The sequence below is a fragment of the Melozone crissalis genome, unplaced genomic scaffold (assembly GCF_028551555.1).
Source record: "Melozone crissalis strain CALT ecotype California unplaced genomic scaffold, PUWL_Pcris_2 ptg000029l_1, whole genome shotgun sequence".
Lineage (NCBI taxonomy): Eukaryota > Metazoa > Chordata > Aves > Passeriformes > Passerellidae > Melozone > Melozone crissalis.
The window spans coordinates 17,935,416-17,941,441 of NW_026535807.1; positions in this window are offsets into that span (position 1 = coordinate 17,935,416).

A 6,026-nucleotide genomic window follows, 5' to 3' on the forward strand; every position below is an offset into this window, starting at 1 on the left:
TTGGGCAGGACTCTCCATCTCTGCACCTGTGAGGAGGTGCTGGGAATTAAAAGCTCTGGAGTTTTTGTCCAGTGTGATTTGGGCACTCTGGGAATGCTGCAGCCCCAGAGGTGTGCGTTAGGAGCTTCACCTTTGCAGTAGAGTTTGTGAAATACGGGATGGATCTGAGCTGTAGGTGCAAACTGGGAGGAAAATCAGGAATGAAATTCCCCACAACGCTGAATTCCTGCTCTGTGCAGCAAACTGAAGCTGCAGAAAGGCAAATATGTGAGGCTATTCATCCATAAGAGAGGACCAGGGCTGATATTCTAAATCAAAATAGCCATGCTGGAAGTTTTCAGCTGTTTTATGCCAAGACCATGAGGGTAGACATTGTGACCAGGTGATGATTTGCTGAGGTGCTGCACTGATAAAGAAGAGGGAAATGGTGAATAAATAGCAGATAAAGGAGAGGAAAAAGGGGGAAATGAGGGAGAAAGAGGAAGAAAATGCAGGTGCATCTATAATATAAATATTGTAATATTTATAATTATAATAGAAGAGAGAAGGAGGAAGAAAATGCAGGTACATAAATAAATATCTATATCTACTGAAATGAAATGGAGTTATAATTGCTGGTTACTGGCTTGATCTGGCACTGAGTTCCAACCCAGGGGAATTCCCTGAATGAAGCCCTTCCCAGAGAAGTCCCAGAGCAGCTGGGAGCAGGTGACCTTGGGTGTCTGCTGCTGCCCCATGGCACCAGGAGGGCTGGCACCACCTGGGGAGCTGCTCTTCCCTGGGGAAGCCAATGTGGGCACGGGGGGAGCTCCAGGGCTCTGCTCTTCCCCCTTCCTCTTGGCGTTCCAGCACTTTTAGAGTGGCTTTTGAGGAGCCACTGAAGGTAAGCACTGGGTATTTGCCATTTGTGCTTGTATTCCTGCAGCTGTGTGAGACATTGGCACAATGGAACATCAAAATAATAAAAATATAATAATAATAATAAAAATATAATAATAATAAAAATATAATAATAGTAATAGTAATAGTAATAGTAATAGTAATAGTAATAGTAATAGTAGTAATATTTTATTCCTGGCTCAGATCCAGACAAGGGTCCATGTGTGGATCACCCTGAGCTATGAACTTCAAATCCATATTTCTGATTTTATGAAATCCATGCAGGGAATGCTCAGGTTTGATCACCAGCACTCTGCTGTAGGAGGTGCTGGGAAAAACAGGGAAGTGTCTGATTCTGTTTTTCTTTCTACAAGCAGCTTTTAACAGGCACATTATGATCTATCCTGATGGGAACTGAAGAGAAGGATGGTTAAACAACTCATTCATTAAACAGGGCGGGCTGTTGACAAACACAAACCCAAGGAAATATTTACAATAACATTTTGTCTCACGTGCTCAAACAAACTGATTTTCTCTCTATCTGGGAGCCCATGTTTGCCTGGTAATAAGTGAAGTGTTAAATCCCAAGTAAGGGGATGTACTTCACTCCCTCCTCTGATGGGTTTGGTTGATTTTCCAGCAAATTCCAAAGCACCTCCCTCTACCCCTTCTGTGTGGGTATTGGAGTTGAGCTGGTATAAAATCAGCATTGTTGGTGCACAGCAAACAGCTTTTACAAGATTATGAAAATCAGAAAAACAAGTTATGCAGATTTCTGGAAAATTTTCACAGCCAGGGCTGGAAGGGACCTCTGGAGATCACCCCCACCAAGGCAGGGTCACCTGGAGCAGGTGACACAGGAACACCCCCAGGTGGCTCTGGAATGTCTCAGAGAAGGTGAGACAAGGATTTATAAACCCTCCTAGTGCTTTCATCAGGGAGATATTTAAAATTATTCCAGCTTCGAGTTTCAAAAGAGGCATTTAAAATAATTATCTAAAATTATTGAAGAAAATTTAATGAGGATGATGGGATAATAAGTCACAGGAATGAGTTACTCACACTTTCTCACCATAGCACATCAAATGGGAAAGCTCTCTCATGCTTCTTCGCATAGGGAGAGTTAATTGCAATTTTTATTTGATAAAATAATTGGATGGAATTATTTTCTAGAAGACAAAGATTCTAGGAGTTCTAGGAGATGTCACTGTGCACATAAATGGTGCTCTGTGGGAAGGAAGAGAACCAAATAGAAACCTTCAAATCAAATGAACTTGCTGAATGTCCAGCGCTGCTGCAGGGCCTGTGGCAACCCTGCTGCTCCCCAAAATCACTAAATGGGGAGAGAAATGGAGTTCCTGGCCTGGGACAGGTTATTTTCCCTCTTACTTGTTTGTTTGGGATGTTTCTGGACATTTCAGTGGCTTTCTCTCCAGTTCCAGGCCTGGTATCACTGCATGGTTTGGTGGGGAGTGGTGCCTGCTCAGGGAATGAAGCCATAATTCGTTCAGAGTAAAATATCTGTTCTACCAACCTACAAAAAAACAAAAAAGGGAATTAAAGAGCTCCCCAGCAGAGCAAACATCTGCGGGGAGGAGGGATTCCTGCCAGGCAGGGGCTCACCTGTGCCAAACCCATCCCATTTCCTGGGAAGGGAGAAGGAGCTCTGGCTGCTCCTTGGGAAGCTGGTGCTGGTGCCATAGGGAATTTTTGGAGGTTTTATTCTACTAGCAAGGAATAAAGTCCCTTCCAGCTGGTTTTATTATCCTGCTGTCTGTGCTTGGGAGGGATTTGGAAGGTTTCAGTGTTTCTCTATTACATTTTCTGTGCTGTTTTCTGCAAGCCTGAGGTGATAAAAGTGGCCATAGTGAAATATTCCTTCTGAATTCTTTCCTTGTATTAAACTCCACAGTCTCCTGTACCCTGCAACTCCTGGATATAAATTGTATTTTCACTGGATGAGAAAACCCAGAGAAAACCCAGTTTGGCTGAGCAGGCTGCAGGGATGATCCAATTGCCTTTCTTTTCATTCTCATGTAGCAGGACAGAAGCACTCCCCAATAATGCCAAAGCATTTTTGTCTCCTCAGTGCTCCTGCCAGGACATTTTGTTCCTGAAAATTTGGAGGCTGATCTATGATCAGAGCATCCTCATGCTAATGGTGAGCCTGGTGGAAATTTGCCATCCCTCCAAAGAGCAGACACGGCAAATAATGGCTGGGACAGCCCTGAACCGCCTCACACCAGAGGAAAGATTTACTATCTATAGTCAAGAATTAATTGAATTTCTTCATCAATGCAGAACCTCTGCAGTCTCACCACACTGGTTGTGACATTGAATCCTGAAATGGAACAAAGCTTAAAGCTGTGGTCACAATTTGAGTTCATGTTACATTTTACAAATAATGGGTTTATTTAAAAAAACAACAATCAAAAAACATTCTTTAGGTTCCCCAGCAATCTGAGATTTAGTAGGGAAAACAGGCAGGTACTCAAACATCCTCAATGATCTCTCCTTGTAAATTAGTTCCACAGAATATCATTCCATAAATGCTGTCAAAGTAGAACAAATCTGGCTGGTATAAAAAAAATTAATTACTGGTCATTGAATTGTCCTGGGCTCAGAAAATGCCTACTTTTGATGTCAAGACTTTGCAGGCAATATTTGAAGGGAAGAGAAAAAATCCTGCCTTTTGCAATGCTAGCTTTAAAAATTACTGATTTTTCTCCTCAGGCTGCAACTAAATGGTGTCAAAATGGCAGAAAAGCCCAAATACTGAAACATTGATCAAGTAATTTCAACACAGGAAAAAAATCCATTCTTTAAAGAAGGTGACACCATTTCAAAAGTTTTCAAGGTTTGAGCCGCTGAAGCTCAACTCCAGGCTAAGCCAAAAAGCAAAATAAGTGTTTGAAATCTTGGGCAGACAAAGGAAAGAGCAGGTGCCAAAAGGCAATCTTTTGGCAGAAATTCTAGAAATTCCAATGTATGTCAGCAATTAAATCCAGAGCTCAGAGCTGCAGCACCTCTGCTGCTCACTGTGACAGGTCTGTCTCATTTGCATCTCCAAGGAGCAGCAAACACAAAGTAAAGGCATTAAAGGTCAGAGAAGCTGCAGCAGGTGAGGGAAGCTCTGGGACAAACTGCAGAGCTCAGCCTGCAGGGCTGACAAGGGAAGGGAAGGAGATGAGGAGGGATGAAAGGAGGGAATATTTCATTTTTTGGGGAGCTCAGGGGAATCTTTCCCTTCTGTGCAGCTGTTGGGTCCTGCAGGGTGTTGCTAATGGAGTTTGGGGGGAATAGTGAGGGTTGTGTGCTGTATTCCCCACCCACCCTGCTGGGAGTTATAATCTGGCACATCCTTGCTATTTTTAGTTTTCTTTTTTGCCTTTATTCTGCTCTTTGCCATTAGAGACTTTGGTAAGATTTTGATTTTTATGGGGCAGAATATAACAGCAAAGCCCCAGTGAGGAAATCCTGCTTTTCTTCTCTCATCCCAAAATCATGATTACCTTTGATGGCAATGAGAGATGTTTGCAGCCTGGTAGTCTGGATCCTCAAACATTATTTCAGTTCTCTGGAATATTATTCCAGTTATTGGTGTTGGTTTTTGCTTCTAAACTGCTGGTTTGAAACTGCATTAGAGACCTAGAAATGAAAACATTTCCATAATCCAAGAAAAATTCCAGTTTTCTGTCGCTTTTGATAACTCAGTTAATCTTTGTTTCATATTTCAGCTGGCAGAGCAAAGGTATATTTGATTTCAGGAGTTCCCCCAGGTTTTCCTCTTTACCATCCCTAATTTCCCATCAGTGTCCATGGGTGTTGTGTACCAGAAAACAAGGTCAGGGAAGGCTGCACAGGAACTGTGGGTTTGCACTATAATTCTTTAATTTTTTGGTGGTTTAGGATCTCTCCACTAATGGGAAGCCATGGTCAGTGATTAAAAACAATTCTGAAGCATGGCACAGATTAACATTAATGATTTATTTCTGACTAAACAGGGAGGCAGAATTCAGATAGGAATTACCTACAGTGGAAATCAATATCAGTTTTCAAAAATTCTGCTTCTATATCTTAAAATTCCCTTAAAAAACATGATCTCATCAGACTCTTGTTGCTCATTCTTGTGCTTAATCTGTTACTGACAATGCAAACAATACTTTATTTAGGATTGATGTGAAATATTTTCAAATCTGTTCATGCAGAGAAAGGACATGAGTGTGTTGGTTTAGATTTAAGAGAGGTTTGGGGGCTTTGGTTTTTCTAGAACCTCCTCATAGTGGACTTCTCATTGCAGTGATACTTTTTTAATTATAGTCCCTTGTTTTAATATATCTTGGAGTAATTTAGTGTGTTAGGCTTTTCAATGTGTTCCTAGATTATAATATTAAAAGAAAGCAAGTATACAACTCATTTTTCTGTGCTTCTTGTGGCATTAAAGATTATGATGATGCCATAGAAATGCAATTGTGGGCACGAGGTTTGTATGTTCTGGATTGAGCCCCAGGGAAATGCCAGGCCCAGGTTTCTGAATGAAAACCAGCTGATTTCCAGCCAGAGCACGCAGATGTGCTGTTTGATATGGAAAGCTGAATAAAAAATAAACAGCAGTGTCACATGTCAGAAACGATGGTGATCTGTTCTTGTCCTGCCAGTCTCTGAGAAACCCTCAGGGGCTCTGGATTGGAAAATATGATCTTGTACAGGGGCAGTGTGCCACAGAGACAGCTTGTAAAGCTGTCAGCTCTGTGCCATGGCCACTAACCCCAGTGCAAAATCTTAACAGAGAAACATTTGCTGCAGAGGGATGGCAGGAGGGCAGAATTTGAATTAAAGCAGCATCCCTCACACACAACATTTGGATTGCTGTAATTCCTGATGACCCAGAGAGGCTGGGCTTGGGTCTGAGAGTCACAGGAGGGAAACATTCTGTGGCAGAGCCACAGTGAGGGATTTTAACCATCAGAAGCTGCTTTTGTTTGAGTCCTGCCCAGCCCAGGCTGAGTGCTGCAGGGTCTGTGTGTGATGGGCACTGTGGTGGTTCCCCAGACTCCCCTCATGCTGCAGCCCCTGGCAGTGCCACCAGTGAGGGGACAGGGCATTTGTCACCCTGCCAGTGGCCCAGGCTGGGAGAAAATCTCCTT